Raw genomic sequence first — 23,169 nt, 5'->3', positions numbered from 1 at the left:
CTTTCTCTTCCATGTCTTTGCCCTCTCCCCCACAGCAAACATAATCTAGTATTTCATATCTTTCTTAAAAAAGAATCTTTTTTTTGACTGCCCCGCTCCTCCCATCATCCTGCCTCTCTGGGCCCTGTTTCCCCTCACAACCAAGCACCTCAGGGGAAGGGTCCCCACGCCCAGCTCGACTGTGATGGGGTGCACACAGCTGTTCCGTGCCCTCTGCTCTCAGTAAGGGTCCCGAACAGTCTACACTCTCACGGACCCTCGATCCAATTATTCCTGGCTTTTTAACAAATTAATTTTATTTACTTTTCATAATATACATTACAAGTTTTAGAATATACATAGTTTTCAGTCTGAATGAATAAAAAACAACTACATGTGCATCCATCAAAAGGAAAAAAATAAACACCTACCTAGAGCACCGTGCAAGCACATAGTTGGTCCTCATCCAGTGTTTGAGTGATGTAATTTGCTTTAGGTTTCCTGTTTTCTTCCGTAATTATCTCTGGTTTTAGCCATACTTAGCCATTAGTAAATACAATCATTGCATTTTATCCTTCCACTATTGCCATAAATAAAACCTACACTCCAACTGGGTCACTTTCTACTTCCTGAACATTCCCGAGGCTTTGGAACCACCACCTCCATCTTCAGGTACTTCTTGGGTAATCAGTAAGACTCTCCAACCCTCCACAGAGCAGGAGGGAAACGGTGGACTCTGGTAGACTCAGCTCTATCAGCATTGGCACGCACCCCAGAGACAAAAGTGGAAAATCCCACCAGAGGTGGCGCCCTTACCACAGGCTTCAGTGGCTTCAGCTGTGGACGAACGTTGGCTGGCATGGTGTCAGCTGTGTTCCCAGCTGAGCCTTGGTAGGCAAGGACACTAACGCACTGACTAGAGCCTTGGTATCTGAAGTCAGCTGCTGTAATAGGGATCTCAATGGCCAGCATTCATTTTTGTAAATATCTAAAAAGTGAGGTGGTATAAGAAAAGGGAAGACCTTAACAGTTAATCTTTCTATAAGGTTTTCTGTATGTCAGATATCACACATATAATCATTTTTAGCCTCACAACTCTAATAGGGGAATGTTATTTTTATCATCCTTATTTTAACTGGGGAAACTAAGGTACAGGAAGACTAAAGTACTTACTTGTCCAAGGTCAACACAGCTAAATAGCAGAGCTGGAATTTGGACCTAGGTGGTCTGAAGTCCGTTTAGGAATCATTACATTATACCAGCTCCCTTTTAGCATGTGCTGCTGGCATAGTTGCCCCTTTGGCCTTGGCTCTGCCCAGAGACATCATCACAGGTGCCTGAAGATGAAAACTGACAGAAGAATTAAGGCAGGGACTCCACTAGTTCAAACAAATATTTTGTGCGAATAAAAAATGTTTTCTCTAGGTAGACCACAATCCGAAGACTTGGTAAGCAGACAGTATTTGTGTGTCAATTATGGAAAAGTACCTCTCCTTCTGACCCATGTGGCTCAGTTGTCCTGCAGGGCGGAGTGCCGCAGGTTCCCTGTCAGGGCCCATGCCTGAGTTACAAGCCATCCCCAGCTGGGGCACACGCGAGAGGCAACCAATAGGTGTTTCTCTCGCACATAGATGTTCCTCTCCCTCTATTTCTCCCTCCCTGTCTCTCCCTCTAAAAATAAATAAATAAAATCTTTTTTATAAAAAGAAAGAAAGAAAAAAGTACCTTTTAAGCTAACCCTTGTGTGGCACAGTTTCTGGGAATGTAGATTGGTGCAGCCACCGTGACAAACATGGAAGTTTCTCAAACAGTTAAAAATGAAACTGCCTTATGACTCAGCAATTCCACTTCCGGGGATATAGTCAGTGAAATCCAAAACAGTAATTCCAAAGAATATGTGCACCCCTATATTCATTGCAGTGTTATTTACAATAGCCAAGATACAGTAGCAACCCGAGTGCTCATCAGTAGATGAGTGGATAAGAAGATGTTCACATATGCAATGGAATATTACTCAACCATAAAAAAGAATTAAATCTTCCATTTGCAACAGAATGGATGGATCTAGAGGGTATTATGCTCAGGGAAATGAGCCAGCCAGAGAAATAAAAATGCCATATGATTTTACTTATATGTGGAATCTAAAGAACAAAATAAACAAACAAAATGGAAACAGATTCATAGACACAAAAAGATGGGTGGATGCCCAGTGGTGGGGGGGGCTTGGGGAGCTGGATGAAAGGTGAAGGAAATAAGAAGTACAAACTGGCAGTTGCAGAATAGTCACAGGGATATAGAGTACAGCATAGGAAATGTTGTCAATAATGTTGCACTAACTATGTATGTTGCCATGTGGGTACTGGGAATAACAGAGGAAACACTTTGTAAAGTATATGATCATCTAATAGCTGTGCTGTACACCTGAAACCAACACAAAATAATATTAAAAGAAAACTGTAATTGAGGAAAAATTTTAATGAGAGAAAAAAGAAAAAGTGTTTATCTAGGCAGAAGAAGCCCATGCTAGGGTGGAAAGGTGGGCAAGCAAGGTAGGCGCTAGATTTGAACTCCCACAGGACCCCTTAGCTGGGAGCCCTTGACAATCACAACTGCATGCAGTTGTTCCAGTTAAGGACAAGAGAAAGAGACAACACGATTATCATGTAGCTCAATACCATCTCTTATATAACTCTACTTATAGATCATGTCGAATATCTAGATGAATTAAAATGAGGTCACGTGTCTTCAATCTATACCTTGGTTGCCCCCTCAGCCTACAAATTGAAGAAAAGGTCAAGGTTAATTTTGATATTCAAATGGACGTAACTCTAAATACACTCGTCCAGTCCTGCTCAAGCAGAACTTACCTGCCCCCAACACAAGGAATTTCTGGAAAGCCCCAAAGGGGAGCCTCACATGTGCCTACAACCCAGATGGCAGTTCTAGGCACCACATGGTGTTCCACTGCCTCCTGCTCCAGCTCCCACTCGCCAATATTACTGGCTTCTCCTAAGACTAGAGAAGAAGCCTTGCCAAGATCTTTTGGAAATCACCAAAGCTACCAGTCTTTAAAGTGCCAGGGGAACACTGGGAATGGCACAGAGGGTAGGAGAATGGTCTCCCCCTCAATTCAGTCTTCTTACCTGAGCCCCAAACTGCTCCTGTGCATCCAGAATCTGGATGGTCCAGATTGGTCCCCAAAATGGTCCTTACCCCATACTCAGGATCTCATGAAGCCTTTCTGTCAATTTCTCTTTATTCCTTGAACTAGAAGGACTCAAATCCCCCAAAATGGTCCTTACCCCATACTCAGGATCTCATGAAGCCTTTCTGTCAATTTCTCTTTATTCCTTAAACTAGAAGGACTCAAATCCAATCTGAGGGGCTGAACAGGAAACAGACACTATCACCACCCTCTCCATTTCATTCATTCACCCATCCATCCATCCATCCACCCATTTGATTAACATGGATGAGGGCCAACATGGTGCCTAACATTGTTCTAGGCACTGAGGATAAAATGATAAATAAGACAGATAATGTCACTACTCTCAAAGAGCTTGCACTCTTGAGTGGGTAAACAGAGAAGAATAAAAATAAATTAATTAATCAACAAGAAGCTATTAGCTAGCGATGATTGCCATGATAAACAGAAAACAAGGTGATATGATAGGAAGAGAATGGGGAGCTACTTTGTTTTTATTTTATATAATTAACTTATTTTATTATATTTTTCGATTAAAGTTGACATTCAATATTATTTTATATTAGTTTCAGGTGTACAGCATAGTGGTTAAACATAACTTAAGTGATTTCCCCCCGACCCTACTCCATAATTCTAGTACTCACCTGGTACCATGCATACCTTTCGCAATTTTATTGACTATATCCTGTATGCTGTACTTTGCACTCCCATGACTATTTTGTAGCTACCAATTGGACTTCTTACACCCTTCATCTTTTTCACCCAGCCTCCTACTTATCTGCCAACCAGCAGTCTGTTCCCTGTACCTATGAGTGTTTCTGCTTTGTTCACATATAAATGAAATCATATGGTATTTGTCTTTCAGAGCTACTTTGGATTTACTCAGTATTTATAGTTTTTTTTAAATCATAGATAACACAATCTACCTTGCACATTACATATGTTTCTAACTGTAATAAAGAGGAGAAATAAGGGGATCTAATTTATAATAAAATATACATTTCAATATGTAAATTATTGAACCTGACTATCCTTGAAAACACAATGAGACCATCAGAAGTTTGCTTCCACACATCGAGTCACCAAGAATGCAATAGTCACAATGCCCACTGATTATAGCAGTGCTACAAGTGACTCAGATTCCACCAGTGGTGTTGCCTTTGGTGACAGGATTTGTCTAAATAGGGAATGACTCTGGGTAACGCTCCAAACAAAACAAAGGGTTATCTTTCATCAATTTACATGGTAATGGCATCCCTAGAAATTTCAATGGATGTAAAAACTAGGTAAAACATACTTAGCTAGTAAATATCTGTGAGACTATGGAATGGGTTCTTGGTATATGTAATTATAAACAGGGTTTTTCCCCCATAGAGCTCTCCAGTGGGACATTAATATGATGCAGCACATAGGCCAGTCCTTCATTGGGAGGACCCTACTGTGTATTGCCAGACATCTGGCATCCCCAGCATCTCCTCCCACCCCATCACTCAATGCCAGTAATAGCTTCAATCACTGTGACAAATACGTCCCCATACATTTCCCACACACCTCCTAGGAATTGGTGCTACCCCCATGAAGAACCACTAGAATAGGCAACTAGGGGAGGGCTTGCTAAGGAGCTACTCTTTGAGATAAGAACAGAATGACAAAAAAATCCCAAACAAACAATTGAGCCATGGGGTTGGGGGGAAGCATCCTAGGCAAAAGGAAGACCTGGTCCACTTTCACCACAGTGAAATAACAAGTTTGGAGGATTCAAGGAGCAGAAAGACTGGTGGAACTAGAATGTATTGAGTGAGTACTATAGTGAATGATGGTTTTGGAGGGGTGGACAGAGATCAAACCACACAGGGCCTTCGAAGCCAAAGTAAAGATTTGAACTTTATTATTAGTGCAACATAGGCTTGTTAAGGATGGTTGTTAAGCCAAAGGAAGGTTATTATTTAACTTTGGTTAGCTGCTGTGGCTGTGGAGAATAGATCACGAGAGAGGAGAGGCTGAGAGAGTTTTTCATGCGTGTAGGAAAAAGCGGTGGATTTGCCTAGGGGATGAGCAGCAGAGATAGAAAGCAATGGGTGGCTTCATGAGCAGGTTTGGAAGAAGCATCAGTAGGACTTGGTGATGAATTAGAATTGAGGTGTGAGGGTGAAGAAGTAATCAAAGATGTTGACCACTGACTGACCACTGGTGATTTTGACATGAGCAACTGGGCAGTTGTTAGGATCAATTCCTGCACTGGTAAAGCTGAAGGAGGAACAGTTTTTGTTGATTTGCTTTAGTGTGTGTCAATAGTTCTGTTTGACCATGTTCTGCTTGAGATGCCCATTAAACATCGAACTCTTTTTTCCCCATGAAACACCACATGGCAATGTCACCCATGCTGCAGGAGGGCCTGGAGGCTCTTGGGAGCCCTGAAATAGAATGCCATAGCAGCTTCCATGAAGCATTTGGCAGTGGCATCTGAGGGAAACTCATAGCTGGGGTCGGGGTCTGTGTCAAGGCTGTGGAGCTCACGGAGGCAAGGCCAAAGGACAAGGAGTGGATCCTCATCACCATTGAGCAACCCGGTCAAGGACATGAAAATCAAGTCCCTGGGGGAGATCTATTTCTTTTCTCTGCCCATCAGGGAATCTGAGATCATTGACTTTTTCTTGGGGGTGCCCCTCAAGGATGAGGTTTTGAAGAGGATAACTGTGCAAAAGCAGACATATGCAGGTCAGGGGACCTGGTTCAAGACATTTGTCGCCATTGGGGACTACAATGCACACATTGGTCTGGGTGTTAAGTGCTCAAAGGAAGTAGCCACTGCCAAACATGGGGCCATCATTCTGGCCAAGCTCTCTATTGTCCCTGTGTGGTGAGGCTACTGGGAGAACAAGATCAGCAAGCCCCACACCATCCCTTGTAAGGTGACCAGGCGCTGTGCTTCTGTGCTGGGGCACTTCATCCCTGCACCCAGGGACCTGGCATTGTCTCGCCCCTGTGCTAAAAATCTGCTGCTGATGGCTGGTACCTACAACTGTTATACCTCAACCAAGGACTGCACTGCCAACCAGGGCAACTTTGCCAAGGCCACCTTTGATGCCATCTCTAATATCTACAGCTATCTCACTCCTGACTTCTGGAAATAGACCGTGCATACCAAGTCTCCCTATCAGAAATTCACTGACCATCTTGTAAAGACCCACCCTAGAGTTTCTATGTAATGGACCCAGGCTCCAGCTGTGGCCACCACATAATTTTATACAAGGAAAATAAAATGAATTAAACCTGTTAATAATATTTTTTAGCCCTGGCTGGTGTAGCTCAGTGGATTGAGCAGAGGCCTGCGAACCAGAGGATCGCAGTTCGATTCCCAGTCAGGGCACATACCTGGGTTGCAGGCATGTTCCCTGCAGGCCAGTTCCCAGCAGGGGACGCATAAAAGGCAACCATACATTGATGTTTCTCTCCCTCTCTCCTTCCCCTCTAAAGATAAATAAATAAAATCTTTAAAAATAATAATAATAATATTTTTTAAATCTAATTCCCCAAGTAGGCAAATAAGCCTTTGGGTGTTCACAGGGGAAGGAAATGCTGGGTTACAAATCTATATGCCACTAGCATACAGGTGTATTTAAAGTCAGCCTGATGAGAGTGCCTGGGGAAAGAAGTGTGCATGGAGCCTCAGCTCAGAGCCCTGGGGCACAGCACCTCTTAGAAATTGAGTAGGGGGTCGGGCTGGGGTTGGGGGCGAGTGGTGGTGGGGGAAAATGCAAACAACTGTACTTGAACAGCAAAAAAAAAAAAACATTAAAAAAAAGACATTGAGTAGGGGAGGAGAGAAGGGGTTAGGATGAAAACCAGGGCAGTCAAATCATGGCAACCAAAGCTATGGCAGTCAAGAAAGATAAACACTCTGTGGAACCTGAGGGTTTTACCATTTGGAAGGAATCTGCTTTAAGTTAAAAGATGCAAATAATGGCCTTTCCAGTGGTAACAACTTCCCCACAACAAGTCTCTCACTACAGACCTCATTTATTGCTCTCCAAAAAAGAAACAAGGACACACAAGAAGTGTCTGGTGCAGAGACCCAGTTCCTATTTCATGGATGAGAAATGCCCGGATTCTATAAAATAACCACTGTCTTTGGCCATTTACTAACAGTAGTTTTGTGTGTTGGCTGCTCCACTGTCCTCTGTCAGCCTTCAGAAGGAAAAACAAGGTTTACAGAAGGATGGTCCTTCAGAAGGAAGTAGCACCCTAGATCAAGATGCATGGAATTGACTTCCAACCAAGATGGAGGCATGGGTAGATACACTCTGCCCCCTCACACAACCAAAAGCAAGACAACAACAAAATTAAAAACAAAAAAATAACCAGAACTGAGAGAAAATCTAACTGTATGGAAGTCTGACAACCAAGGAGTTAAAGAACAAACATTCTTTCAGACCAGAAGGAGGGGCAGAGACAGGCATCTGGGGTGGAGAAGATGTGCAGCAAGGCTGCAGCTAGAGGACCAGGCAGGAAAGGCATCAGCTGGTGGACCAGGAGGTCCCACATTTGCATGTAAATAAGCCTGGAGGAAAAACTGGGGAGCAAGACAGACCCCACAACCCAGGGTTTCAGGATGGGGAGATAAGCCTCAAAACCTATGGCTGTAAAAACCTGTGGGGGTTTTGGTGGTGAGAGAAACGCCCAGCCTCACAGGAGAATTTACTGAAGAATTCACTGGAGAATTAGAATGTAGAAAAGCCACCCACCTGAGAATCAGCACTACAAGGATCCAATTTGCTCGTGGGTAGTGGCGGAAATGACTGAAAGCTGGCCAAGAGCTGACCAAGTGGCAGTTTGCCCTCTTGAGCCCCTTCCCAACAAACAGCACCATAACACTGGCTGCCCTCCTCTGGTGAATACCTAAGGCTCCGCCCCTTACTACGTAACAGGTGCACCAAGACAAAAAAATATGGCTCAAATGAGAGAGCAGATCAAAGCTCCCCCCCCCCAAATAAACAATAAAAAGATAACCAACCTATCAGATTCACAGTTGAAAACACTGGTAAACAGGATGCTCACAGAAATTGTTGAGTATGATCACAAAATGGTGGAAAAGGTGAAGGCTATGCAAAGTGAAATGAATAGAAATGTACAGGGAACCAATAGTAAAGAGAAGGAAGCCAGGACTCAAATCAACATTTTGGAGCAGAAGGAAGAAATAAACATTCAACCAGAACACAGTGAAGGAACAAGAATTCCAAAAAAAATGAGGAGAGGCTTAGGAACCTCCAGGACAACTTTAAATGTTCCAACATCCAAATCTTAGGGGTGCCAGAAGGAGAAGAGAAAGAGCAAGAAATGGAAAACTTATTTGAAAAAATAATGAAGGAGAACTTCCCCAAACTGTCAAAGGAAATAGACTTCCAGGAAGTCCAGGAAGCCCAGCGAGTCCCAAAGACGTTCTATTCAAGGAAGCACACACCAAAGTACATCATAAGTACATTACCCAAAGGTTAAAAAGAAAGAGAGAATCTTAAAAGCAGAAAGGGAAAAAGAGACAGTTACCTAAAAAGGAGTTCCCATAAGACTGTCAGCTGATTTCTCAAAAGAAACCTTGCAGGCAAGAAAGGGCTGGAAAGAAGTATTTGAAGCCATGAAAGGCAAGGACCTACATCCAAGATTACTCTACCCAGCAAAACTATCATTTAGAATGGAAGGGCAGATAAAGTGCTTCCCAGACAAAGTCAAGTTAAAGGAGTTCATCATCACCAAGCCTTTATAATATGAACTTTAAACTTATGGGATTTATCTAAGAAAAAGAAGATGATCAAAATTATGAAGAGTAAAATGACAATAAACTCACAACTATCAACAACTGACCCTAAAAAGAACAAAACAAAAACAAATTAAGCAAACAGCTAGAACAGGAACAGAACCACAGAAATGGAGATCACATGGAGGGTTATCAGTGGGGCAGGGATGAGGGAAGAATGGAGTAAAAAGTACAAAGAATAAGAAGTGTAAATGGCAGGTACAAAATAGACAGGGGGAGGTTAAGAATAATATAGGAAATGGAGAAGCCAAAGAACTTAAGTATATGACCCATGGACATGAATTAAGGAGGTTAGAGGGCATGCTGGTGGAAGGAGAGTTGCGGGGCAGAGGGGAATAAAAGGGGGAAAATGGGACAACTGTGATCACATAATGAATAAAATATGTTTTAAAAAATTTTTAAAGAAAAAATTATAGGTAGAATATTTACAGTTAGTAATATTTGGGTTTTGGAAGTGAAGAAAAGGATGGATCAAAGGTGGAAGAATGGTGGAGTTGTGAACAGAAACAGAAAAGCCAGGAGCTGCAACCGATCAACTATGTTGCATCTGAAGTGCAGATGGAATATCCAGGGAAACTGTAGGTCAGGAAATAGATTGAGGATAAAAGATTAATTTTAGGTAGAATCTTTGAGATCAAGTTTGAAACTGTGCATTGACTAAAGGAAGTTGAGAGTAGAAGGCTCAGAACTCAGTCTGGGGAAATGCCAATGCAGCACATAGCAGCAGCTCCTTCCCAGCAGAATAGGACTCGAGTCTCTCTTCAAAGTTTCCCTCAGATGTTTCTGGGTGTTTTTGAGAACCTCCATTTTCTACTTTCAGCTGAGACCATTTTTGTTGGACACCATTAACATTACCATCTCACTCAAGTATTCTTGCCACCTCTGCTCAGCAATATATGTTCTTTCTCTGGGTCCTGTCCCTGGTGTGGTACCTGGGGATGTAAGACTGAATGCCTACCTCCCTGTTATAGGCTAAATTATGTCCCCCTGAAATTCAGGTGTTGAAAGCGATAACTCCTAGTACTTCAGAATGTAACTGTATTTGGAGATGCCTCTCTAGGGCCTTTAAAGAGGTAATTATGGTGAAATAAAGTCATATGGGTGGGTCTTATTCAAGTATGACTGGAGTCCTTATAAGAAGAAGAAAGTTGGCCCTGGCCAGATGGTTCAGTTGCTTCAAGTTTTGCCTTCTACATCAAAAGGTTGTATGTTCAATTCCTGGTCAGGGCATACACTTAGGTTTTGGGTTCTCCCACTGGGACATGTACAAGAAGCAACAGGTCAACGTCTCTCACATTGATGTTTCTCTCTTTCTCCTTCTGTCCCTAAAATCAATAAGCATATCCTCAGGTGCAAATAAAAAAATGTTAAGACTTCTGGCCAAGATGAAGGCATAGGTGGAAATACTATACCTCCTTGCACAACCAAATTTAAGGACAACAAAGATTTAGAAACAAAAACACAACCAGAACAGACAGAAAATTGAACTGTACCAAAGTCCAACAAAAACAAACCACTCATTCAGACCAGTAAGAAGGGCTAAGTCCTTCGCCAGCAGAGAGTGGTCCGGGTGCAGGGAGGAAATGAGCAAACCCAGTAAGGTGCGCAAGGCAGCTGGCTGACCACGGACACACATTCGTGCACAGATAAACTAGGCAAAAAAGCGGGGGCTGTGAGACAGACTGTGCAACCCAGGGCCCCAGCGATGGGAATTAAAACCTAAAAGCACCAATTAAAAAAACTTGCGGGGGTTGAGGTGCCAGGAGAGGCTCCCAGCCTCACAGGAGAGTTTGTTGAAGAGACCCACAGAGTTCCAGAATGTACACAAGCCCACCCACCCAGGAACCAGCACCAGAAGGACCCAATTTGTTTGTGGGAAGTGGCAGAGGGGACTGAAATCCAGGAGAGAGTGGGGCAAGTGCCACTATTCCCTCTCAGACCCCACCCCCACATACAGCATCACAACCCAGCCACTGGGTTGCCCCACCCTGGTGAACACCTAAGGCTCCACCACTTATACATAATAGGCATGACCTGATCAAAAATGGCTCAATCAGAAGAACAAATCAAAGCACTAAGGCCAATACTTTTAAGCAACCAAGAGACAGCCAACCTATCAGATGCAAGGTTCAAAATACTGGTGATCAGGATGCTCACAGAACTGGTTGATTTTAGTCGCAAATTAGATGAAACAACGAAGGCTACACTAAGTGAAATGAAGGAAAATGCACAGAGAACCAATAGTGATGGAAAGAAAACTGGGACTCAAATCAATGGAGTGGACAAGAAGTAAGAAAGAAACAACCAAATAGAAAAGAATAAAGAAATGAGAATTCAAAAAGATGAGGAGAAGCTTAGGAACCTCCAGGACAACTTTAAACATTCCAACATCTGAATTATAGGGGTACCAGAAGGGGAAGAGGAAGAACAACAAGTAGAAAACTTATTTGAACAAATAATACTGGAGAACTTCTCCAATCTGGCAAAGGAAATAGACTTCCAGGAAATCCAAGAAGCTCAGAGAGTCCCAAACAAGTTGGACTCAAGAAGGAACACACCAAGGCACATCATAATTACATTAGCCAATATTAAAATGAAGGAGAGAATTCTAGAAGCAGCAAGAGATAAGGGAACAGTCACCTACAAAGGAGTGCCCATCAGACTGTCGGTGGATTTCTCAAAAGAGACCTTACAGGCAAGAAGGGGTTGGAAAGAAGTATTCCAAGTCGTGAAATGCAAGGACCTACATCCAAGATTGCTCTATCCAGCATAGCTTTCATCTAGAATGGAAGGGCAGATAAAGTGCTTCTCAGATAAGGTCAAGTTCAAGGAGTTCATCATCAGCTTATTTTATGAAATGTTAAAGGGACTTATATAAGAAAAAGAAGATAAAAAATATGAACAGTGAAAGGACAGCAAACTCACAGTTATTAACAACCACACCTAAAACGAAAGCAAACTATGCAGACAGTGAGATCAGGAGCGGAGGCACAGAAATGGAGATCACGTGGAAGGGAGTGGGAGGAGGAGAAGGGTAGGGAAGGTATAGACAATAAGTAGCATAGATGGTGGGGAGAAAATAGACAGGGGGAAAGGCAAGAGTAGTGTGGGAAATGTAGAAGCTAAAGAACTTATGACACATGGACATGAATTAAAGTGGGGGGAATGTGGGCAGGAGGGGGTGTGCAGGGTGGAGGGGAATGAAAGGAGGGAAAGAGGACAACTGTAATGGCATAATCAATTAAATGTATTAAAATATAAAAATAAAAAATTTTAAATGCTTATATTTCTGGAAAAGGTTGAAATTACAATTATTAGATCAGGTATTGAGTCTAGGTTTGGTATTATGGACTAAAAGTATGAGTGACACCATTTTGGACCTGTGGTTTACTCTTACCAGGACTGTAATGAAAGAACGACAGCATGCTATAAAAGAATGGAAGAAAGATCATGCATTAATCCACTAGGGCTTCCATAATGGAATACCACAGACTGGATATCTTAAACAACAGAAATTCATTTTGTCACTCTCTGAAAGCTGGAAGTCCAAGATCAAGGAGTCAGCAGGGTTGGTTTCTCCTGAGACCTCTTCCTTGGCTTGAAGATGGCTAACTTGTCTTATTGCTATGTCCTCACATAGTCTCTTCTCTGAATGTGCACCCTGGTATCTGGTATCTCTTCCACTTCTTATAAGGACATTAGTCCTAGTGCATTAGGGCCCTGCCCTTATGCCCTCAAAAACCTTAAGTACCTCCTTAAAGGCCCTATCTCCAAATACAGTTATGTTGAGGACTAGGGCTCCACCATATAAATTCAGGAAGAACACAATTCAATCTAAAACAGATCAGTTTTTAAGAAATTAAATTTTATCCAAAGTAAGATCTGAAGTTTGTGTGGAATTAGCTGGGTAAAGACTGACCAAAAAGCATGCTTCAGACTGCTGACAGTGAAGAACAAAGGCCAGAGGACATGAGAAAATATGGTGCATGAAAAAACTCAACAAAGGCCCTTTCCACATGAGTCTAGAGAGGTAAGAAGACTACCCTGGAAGGCCTCAGAAGTCATGATAGAATTGGAACTTAATCTCAGGCAACAGAAAGCCAATGTAATGCTGTAAGCAGGAGAATGGCATAACCAAATCTGCATTGACACCTGGGCTATAGTGTGGAGAGTGAACTACAAAATGGTAACCCTAGAGATAGAGATACCAGTTAGGAGGCTGTTATAATAAAATGGGCAAGATGGCAGTGGGACTGGAGAGAAGTATGTAGAATTGAAAAATCCTCAGGACCCAGAATTGGCAGGACTTGCTACTGGACTAGAATGTGAAAAATAAACTGAGGATGATGCTTGGGCTTCTGAGTTGAGCAAATAGGTGGGAAGTTGGTGCCATGCCCTGAGATAGGGAACAAAGAAGCAGATGGTCAGGCGGAGGAGAGGATGATGAGCTCAGTTTTCAATATATTGAGTTTTAGATTTGTGAATCATATAAATAAAGATGTTCATAGCCTTAACAGCTAGCTATTTCAATCCCTGCGTTAGAGATGAGATTTAAAAAGAAAATCCACAAAGCTGAAGTTTTCAGAGGTGGATTGAAGTGTGGTACACAATTTTACCTGACTCTAAGGGGTAGGCTTTTTCTCCTATATTCCACAAAATTTTACTCCAAGCTCTAAGTCAGACATATTTCAGAATTCAGAATTTTCTGGATTTTAAAAAAGTTAATATCATACCTATACTCTATATTATAGAAGGGGGATGAGCCATCTCTTGTAATAAATGTATGCATTAATAAGTCTTCAATCACTAACATGAATATAACACTAAGTGGGATAATGAATAGTCTTTTGACTGTTAGGATAGGTTTTACAATCAATTGAGTAATATAAAAACTTTCAGTTTCCAGGGCATACCGGACTTTGGAACTGTGGATAAAGGTGTACCTTCTAGAACAATGTAATGTCATAGAAGTCAAAGGAATAGAGTTTGAAGAAGAAAGTGGTAGTCAAAAAAAAAGTGGTGGTCAAGGCACATCGTAATTACATTAGCCAAGATTGAAATGAAGGAGAGAATTCTAGAAGCAGCAAGAGATAAGGGAACAGTCACCTACAAAGGAGTTCCCATCAGACTGTCAGATGATTTCCCAAAAGAGACCTTACAGGCAAGAAGGGGCTGGAAAGAAGTATTCCAAGTCATGAAATCCAAAGACCTACAGCCAAGATTGCTTTATCCAGCAAAGCTTTCATTTAGAATGGAAGGGCAGATAAAGTGCTTCTCAGAGAATGTCAAGGAGGTCAAGGTCAAGGTTAAAGGAGTTCATCATCACCAACCTCTTATTATATGAAATGTTAAAGGGACTTATCTATGAAAAAGAAGATAAAAAATATGAACAGTAAAAGGACAGCAAACTCACAGTTATTAATGACCACACCTAAAACAAAAGCAAACTAAGAGGACAGCTAGATCAGGAGCAGAAACATAGAAATGGAGATCACATAAAGGGTTAGCAACAGGGGAGTGGGAGGAGGAGAAGAGGGGAGAAGGTTTAAAGAATAAGTAGCATAGACAGTAGGTAGAAAATAGGGGGGAGGGCAGGAATACTATGGGAAATACAGAATCTAAAGAACTTTTGATACATGGACATGAATGAAAGGGGGGAATGGTGGGGGAGGGGTATGCAGGGTGGAGGGGAGTGAAGGGGGGGAATGGGATAACTATAATGGCATAATCAATAAAATATATTTAAAAAATAAAATAAAATAAAAAAGACCTATCAATCAAAAAAAGTGATGGTCAGTGGTGTCAAATGTTACTGTGAAAGGAAACGGGAGCACAAGTCCATATTTAAGGAGTGAAAGAGTAAGACAAAGTACATAACAATAGAATGGCTAAAATGAAAGGCAAAAACTACAAATTATAGCCAACAATTTAGAGCAAGTGGAATTTTTATTCACTGCCAGTGGTAGTGTAAATTGGCGTAAGTATTTTGGAAAACTGAAAGTATCCACTAAAGCTGATCATATGCAGAACATATGACCCAGCAATTCTAGTCCTAGGTATTTGTTCAGCAGAAATGCATGCACAACATGTGCTTTATAAAGCATGTACGAGGATGTTCATATCAGCTGTATTTGGAGTAGTTGAGGGTTCGTGATATTGTAAATAAACTGGTTACAAATAAATAAGAACAGTCATGCCTGGACCACTGAGGAGAGTTGATCATGAACCAAGAATTATAATTAATTCAAATCTTTGCTCTGAGGTCCATAAAAAAAGGAGAGAGGTATAAGCTGTTGATGAGAATGGCACCTAAGTCCACATTCCAAGCAAACTGATGATAAACGCAAAGGAAGATACACACCTCCTCCCCAGCACACTGATGATGGAAGCAATAAAAAGCTAACTCCAGGGGGGCGACACTGAGATGGATTCCATGGAACTGCATGTGCAGTGGAGAGAGGGCTGGGGCTTCCGCTGAGAATCTGCTAGGCCAGGCCTGACTGTTCTCTTCTAGATTTCTTTTACAAACTTCTATCTTGCTTAAGCCACTTTTTATTTTGTATTTTCTATTACATGTAAGAAAATGCAACTCATAACTAATAGATTTCTATTAAATTCCCCATTTGATTTAATCTAGTCCAGATTGGTTTCTTCTATTTGCAAAAAAAGTACCAACTAAAATATATGGCATGGCCTGGCTGGTGTGGCTCAGTAGATTGAATGCTGGCCTGCAAACCAAAGGGTCACTGGTTTGATTCCCAGTCTGAGGAACATGCCTGGATTGCAGGCCAGGTCCCCAGTAGAGGGCATGAGAGAGGCAACCACACATTGATGTTCCTCTCCCTCTTTTTCTCCCTCCTTTGTCTTCTCTAAAAATAAATAAATAAAATATTTGAAAAATATATGGCATGAAGGACAGGGATAGAAGGGGTCTAAATGGTAATGCAAAAAATACAATAAAAATTAAATTAAAATGTAAAAAATAAAAGAAAATGCAAAATTAAGAAATAAAAAAAGCCTGTATTTTACTTTAAGGCTTATTGAAACTGAATATGTGAAGAAAGTATATTTAGTATTTTATCTATATCCAATAATTTTAGTTTAGTTTAGTTTTTAAAGATTTTTTTTACTATTTTTAAAAAGATTTTATTTATGTATTTTTAGAGAGAAGAAAGGAGGGGGAAAGAGAGCAAGAGAAACATCAATGTGTAGTTGCCTCTCCCACACCCACCTGGCCCACAATCCAGGCATCTTCCCTGAGTGGAATCAAACCAGCAACCCTTTGATTCACAGGCCAGCACTCAATCCACTGAGCCACACCATCCAGGGATATTTATTTATTTTTAGAGAAAGGTGAAGGGAGGGAGAAAAAAAGGGAGAGTAATACCGATATGCAAGAGTTACATGGATTGGCTGCCTCTCTCTCACTCCCCCAACCGGGGACCAACTCACAACCCAGGCATATGCCCTGACTGGGAAAGGAATTGACACCTTCCAGTTTGCAGGCCAGCACTCAATCCACTGAGCCACACCAGCCAGGACTATATCCAATAACTTTAAAAGACAGTACAATCAGTCAATGGTTAAAAATAGACTGGAAGAGTGGACAGCTGGTCAAGTCTTTTCTACAAGGTTATGAAAAAACAAAAATAAAGAGTCAGGATTTGTCTAGGTTAAAAGCACATTAGGAGAATTTAAGAGAAACAGCAACCCCATGCAAGGTGAGGACTTTGATTAGACCTTGATTTACTCCCATTTTGGCAATTTGAAGACTGTTACAGAAATTTAACTATGGTATAGCTTGGTGTTACAGAACCAGTGTTAATTTTGTTATGTATGTGTAAGGTGGTATAGTAAAGTGTGGAAATAGTCCAAGTTTTTAAGAAGAATACTAAGGTTATTAAAGGGAAGTGAAATATTTCTAATTTACCTAAACATTTTTAGCAAACAAGTAGATGGAGAAAAATGGCGAAATGTAAGCAACTACAGGTTTTAGGTGCATGGTGTTCATTATACTGTTATACTTTCAATATATTTGATATTTTTCATAAAAAGAAGTATAAAAATGCATCTGTGAAAAAGGGCTTTGTTTATATAATTACAAAATAAATTTCCTGTAAAATGCAGCCACTAACTCTGATTTAATTAAGTAGGATGTTTGCTCTGTGATAACTGGAGAATTCAAGAGAATTCTATAAATAACTTCCATTTTGTGACCAACAGTATCTAATTGGTCTTTGCTCGACTGGTCTCTGCCAAATTACTTTGCTCCCTTCCCCAAAAAGCTGAACTAGAAAAGAAGAGTGCGATGAACATGCCAATCATGCTGTGAAAGAGTTAATCAGAGTCCTGAGAACTTCAGAACTGGTGAGGGAGAATTCAGAGTGTAACAACCTAAGAGTCTGGCCAAAGCTGAAGCCTGGCCAGCCTCCACGTACGCGGTGAAAGTTCTCTGGCCACAGTCCTGATGTTGTAACATCTGAGGTTGCATCATTCTTCCCTCAGCTGCTTCTGGACCAAATGTCAACAGCATGTGATGTAAACATGTCAAGGTAGAGAGTATAAGGTGTCTGTCAGATCCTCCTTCCCTCTCCTTCCCTCCCTTTCTCTCCCTCCCTCCCTCCTTTCCTCCCTCTCTGCCTCCTTCTCTCCCTCCCCAGCCCCACCCCAAGGGTTTTTCAGTTCCCTGAAAGGTGGAGAAAGTATAAAGGCTTGTGAAAAAGACCATCTCACTAGAGTACAGTACCAGTTAGAGGCAGAAGATTTAATTAGTGGAAACATTCCTATTTTCATGTGTTGCTACTTTCTCCCTTTCTGAAACTCTCCCGGGGTCTCCTGCGCTTGTGTTGCTGGGTGGAATGACGGCAGGGGGCATGCAACGCAGAAGGACTGAATAGATTAGCAATGGACTTAAAAATCATGGCAACTGTGGAAAATACTTTTTAAAAGGAGGCTGGAGGCAAATTTAAGGAAGAACAGTCTCTGTACTTCTGTCTTATGACTTCAATTATTTCTTCCCCATTTTCAGTTTCCAAGTAGAATCTATATTTAAGGGTAATCAAAACATAGTATCTTCCAATATCTCACGATTCCCTTGATGCCTTCCCAATATGCGACCACTCAGTTTGAAATAAAGTCTGGAGGGACTAGCATTTTGTATCAAAGGGTCAGAACAATAGGTCAGGCTGAAAGTTTGGGGTTCTGTATAATTGGGGACCGTGAATATAAGAGCTGAAAAAGATTTGGTTGGGCATGTCTCAGTGCTGAAATACCTGGAAAAAAATATAGGTAAAAAGGGTTTCTCCCATGACTGACCCAGTGCGGGTTAACAGGTAAGTTATTTTTTATGGATAGAAACAGGTAGGCAGCCTTGCTAGTACACCCGCAGATACGTGGTTTAAGGATATTCGGGATTCTGGAGAGTTCTATTCTGCTCCCTCACTGTGGAACACTAACCTAATGGAAAGTTGGTTGAATCAGTGCTTTTCTGCCTTTATTTGACTTTTCCCAGGTGTCAGCTTACAGGATAAGAAACCTGCCCTGAAATTCTACTTTCCTTGGCCTCCCCAATGTTGAGCGCTGTTGAATAGAATGCCTGACTCCTGCCTAACTTGGCTCTCCTCATCTTGGCTCATGCTGAAGCAACTGGACAGCTTGGCTCAGAGTCCAAGGAGTTAGAGTCTGAGACCTTACGCCAACCTCCCCCCACACCCCACCCCCTCCAACACACACACTCTGTGCCTGCCCAGTCTGGTTTGTGAATAGTTCTTGGCAAATCCCCCAGAGGAAAATAGAGCCACTAACAATAGCAACTCCGTTTTTAGCACAAAGCTCTGGATACTCAGGACTATGAACTTAGGAAAACCCAAAATAACCTATGTAATTACAGTGGGTTACCCTAACAGTCTATTTCTATTACCAACATTAGAGTCACTCCAGCAGATATTTAGCTGCTTGTAGTGGAAAGAGTACTGGGCTTATAGCCAGATTGACCTGAATTCAAGAACTAGCTTAGCTATTAACTAATTTTATGACACTGGGCAAGTCATTGAATTGAGCCTGTTGAAACTGAACAAGAAAATGTACATGTAAGTGCTTGAAAACCTATGAAGTGTCATACAAAGTGGAACTATTACTATTGGGAAATGGGAATGATTTAAAAGTTTCAGAAAAAGGAGAAATTTAAATCTTCAAGAAACACTGGGATCAACCTGAAGATGGTGTTTAACCTCTGTTCAACACAATGCCCATCTTAAACACAAATGACTAAAACTATAGTCATTTCGAGTTAAAGGCTGTCTACCCTTTTGTTCATGATGAAATTGAAATGGGGAAAGATTCAGTGGTTCCTTTCATGTTGTTAAAAAGAAAAGCCACAGGCCAAAATGGAGTCCCTTGTGCTAAAAGCCCATGATACCACCCCTAGATTTAATAATTAATCTAACTGAATTTCAGCTCTACCACGTGTGGCATTTTAAACCAGTCAGTCTGGAATTACCTTATTTACAGTAGTGGGGTAATCTGCATGATATGAACCCCCTCCCTTTCTCTAGGGGAAGGAAGGTGTCCTTGCCTGATATAATTCACTCTCAATTTCTTAGTCCCACCCACTTTCTGCCTATAAAAACCTTCCATCTTGTACAATCCCTATGGGTACCCATAGGGTGAGATGTAGCCCGATTCATGAATCACTTACCTTTTTTTGGACTCTAAGATGCACCTCCCGCCCCCTTAATTTGGGAGGAATAATGGTTGCTAATGATGTTGTTGAGTTCTGTTTACATTTACATTTAATGGTTGCTAATGATGCTGTTGAGTTCTGTTTACATTTACATTGGTGAAATAGTATGTCATTTATGTTACTAAATATTTTACCACATTTTTTGCTCCAAATTTTTTTTCCCTCTTTTCCTCCTCTAAAACCTAGGTGCATCTTATGGTCCGAAAAGAAACACCCAGTAATAAAGCCAAATAGATCCCCAAATTTATCTGGCTGAATTTTGTTTTTTAACAATATCAGGGGATGAGTCTTTGTACTAGTAAGTTTGGGAAAGAGAGTCATCTGCTTACACGCTAACTGCTGGTTTTCTGTGCAGTTAATTGTCCCTTAAAGTTTTATTTTATATATAGTGAAAGAGGTTGGCTCTTCAGACTTAGTCATATTTCTGTCCTATATCACTTGTGTGCATATATGAAGAGGGAAACATTGTAAAAGAAATTGGTTAAAGGTTTTGTTAAGGTGGTTTGTGATATGGGCTATGAAAGGTTTCACAAAGCGAAGTGTAGTAAATAAAGTTTCATTCACTCTCCAAGAAAGGAGAGGGGCGTCGTGTGAAGAGATTCACCAACACATTTTGGGGTGGGGGCTCTGAGCCTTTATTGGATTATAATTGGATTAATAAAGGGTGGAAGGTTGTTGTTGTTGTGAGGCCCATGGGCTATTGCGAGGCCCCTGTCCTAACAGGAGACTATAGTTTGTTCCATTGTTATCTTCTGCCTGGGGCTGTAGAGAGCTAGTTCTCTTCTTGCTTTCCAGTTTCAGTCCTGGGGAAAAGCTCAGAAGACTAAAGTGGCAGTCATGTTTAACAAGGTCACAGGCCTGCTCACAAATGGTGCCACAATAGCAAATGGCTCTGGCTTTACCCTTTCAGGTTACCTAAGGCAATTTCATTACAACTGCCACCAGACTGACAGTAATTGTAAGAGATCACTTGATCTCAGAGATGGTAAAATAGGGAAAAATCACAACAGTAAATGCCTTACCCACCACCCTGCTTATAATAGAGGACTTAAGAATGGGAGAATTTTAGTTTAAGAAATAGCTAACAAGCTTAGTAAATGCAAGTAAAAGCTTTTGTTCTACGAGCTGAAGGTATGACCCACCCTGACTCCAGAAGACCATAAACAGTTCCACCTTTGTGCCTTAGGAGGACTGCAAGCAATTCAACATGATATCTGAGCCACTGTGCTCCAGGGTGAGATGACCCCCGCCTGGGGCACAGCTTAAGACCACTGCCCAGGGTGAGAATGCTGAAGTTGTCTTTTTTTAATCCAATTAACTCCTCCCCAAATTTCAACCCCCCTCATTACACCTTTTTTATTCCCAGCTGTTAACAACCTTGGCCTGGAAAGAAAACACAATATGGTCTGTTAGGGTATGAACCCGCCATCTTCTCAGATTGCTGGCCATCTAAATAAAGTCCTCATAAAGATTAAATCCCTGTCTCTGCTTATTGAGTTTGGTAGTGACAGGCAGCCTCAACTCCGGTGTCTTATCTGGTTTTGCTTTGATACAGAACAATGTCCCATACTGTTGGGATCCTGGGTGCATACCTCCCTATCACATCTAAAAGCACCCGCCACAAGTCACTGTAACACCCACTGCAGACATGGTGGTGGTTGTGCCATGATCACACTGGCTCCTCTTCCTCTTGGGCCCTTCCTGGCTGCTCCTGTCATGGCTGTGTTTCTCTTTCCGTCTTTGGCCTACAGACTTAGTTGCTGCCATGCACCCAGTACTGCTGTTGCTATCCCTGCTGCTTACCATTCCTGCTGCTTTTCCTGTTACTGCTACTTTAGTAGGAAGCTCTGTGAAGCAAATGTGCTTGGGATGGATTCACTGAGCAGTCTATAAGCACAGCAGCTGTGGGAGGCACATTGGATACCCCTCCTCACAGCTTAATCAGAGGAGGGGTATCAGCTTAACCATGTGAAGATTCCTGATGCTGACCTGATCTTGATTCTTTTCTCCCTGGAGCTCCTGAGCTGAGGGCGAGAGAATAATAGAGGCCGAGAAGACAGAAAGGGAAACCAGAAGAGTCTGCTCACTTCTGTTTCTATAGCTGTGGACACTGAGGACTTAAAACTAGATTTTTGAGGTAATCAATCTCCAACCTCCTACTTTATGCAGGAATCCCCTCTGCAGAACCTGTCAAATACTTTCCCTAGTTTTACTTCAGCTGTTCCAGAAGTAGGAAGAGTGCCGTTACAATGTCCCTGGTGGACAGCCTCACATACTTTTGTTTTCTATACTTTTGCTAGTTGTTCTGTAGGGATTGCTGAGTCAAGGGTTACATTTTGATAGCAGGGAACAGATTGTGTGTGTGTTCATTCACTCATATTATAGTAATTTATACAAACTCAGGGCATGGTGGTCTTGGGAAGACAGATTACAGTTCAAACAAAGGAAGAACTTCCTAATTATTAAAAACCGACCATAAGGGATCACTCTAACTGAGTGATCAGTTAGGATAAGTGGGTTTATCCTAACAGGCAAAGAAGTCTTCCATGCATCTGAAGGAATGCAAACCTACAAGTAGGGAAATAGACACCAGCAAGCTTCAGGTCTAACTACTCTTTCCTAAACGTCAAGGGAAGCAGCCTCAGTGGCCCTAAAGTCTTTGTACACTTGTATCCTCTTCTTTTGATAACCTAGTCATGTCTGGCATGCATGCTTTTCACAGCCTGTGGCCGGTGAGGCCAATAGAATGAGAGCAAGTGGCAGAGAACAGGGCTCGCGGATGCAATATCAGTGTATATTTGGACATGGTTGTATACACCCATCATATGTCCTCTTTTGCTAACTGGATGAAGTTATTCTCAAATATTGGTGTGTGCTTGAATATATCATACTCCCCTTCTTTGTCAAATAGTTGCTGAAGTTCCCCCTAGAGGTACTAAACACGCCCACTGCACAGCCAGCCACCGTAGATTGACTAGTGCAGTGACATGAATTCACCACTCATAGTTTACCAAGAAAGTGACATGAATTCACTATTTATAGTTTATCAAGAAAGTTCTGCCTCTGCACTCATGTGTGTAGGGGGAGAGGAGGTCTATTCCAGGGCATGGTTTAGCATTGCTCAGTTAAAAACAAAAATCGAGAGGGTGCAAGAATTAAGGCGGGAACGGGAGAGCCAAAGACGCTGTAGCAAAGCAGAGTAGAAGGAAATGAAGGACGCCAACAGCCACTAACTTCCAACAAGATTACACCTCCTCACCTGACGTCAAAAGAGGCTTCAAGAAACCCAAGATTAGCTTCTCGCGAGAGAAAAGATAGATCGCGAGAAAGTGTACGGCAGCCCTTGACCCGCCTTCCCTGAGCCCCACCCACAACCCGTTCTCACTCCCACCTTGAACTACCGCAAGTGACGTGGTGACGCGTGCGTGGCCG

General features: G+C 41.8%; 1 long non-coding RNA gene and 1 pseudogene across 1 annotated transcript in view; one reads left to right on the top strand and one right to left on the bottom strand.

Moving 5' to 3' along the window:
* LOC118998492 (uncharacterized) overlaps positions 1-23,167 on the bottom strand; it is a 76,160-nt gene extending 52,993 nt beyond the window's left edge. Inside the window, exons 1-2 of the long non-coding RNA XR_005068866.1 lie at positions 22,997-23,167; positions 796-967 (exon numbers count right to left, since the gene is read on the bottom strand). This is a non-coding gene — a long non-coding RNA (uncharacterized LOC118998492). The remainder of the gene's footprint in view (positions 1-795; positions 968-22,996) is intronic.
* Positions 5,739-6,426, top strand: LOC118998491 (40S ribosomal protein S2-like; annotated as a pseudogene).
* Positions 23,168-23,169: the final 2 nt, after the last annotated feature.

Source organism: Sturnira hondurensis, unplaced genomic scaffold (genome assembly GCF_014824575.4).
Source record: "Sturnira hondurensis isolate 20B ecotype Veracruz unplaced genomic scaffold, ASM1482457v3 Scaffold0014302, whole genome shotgun sequence".
NCBI lineage: Eukaryota > Metazoa > Chordata > Mammalia > Chiroptera > Phyllostomidae > Sturnira > Sturnira hondurensis.
Note: the sequence above shows the minus strand (reverse complement) of the source record. Positions and strands in the feature narration are given on the sequence as shown.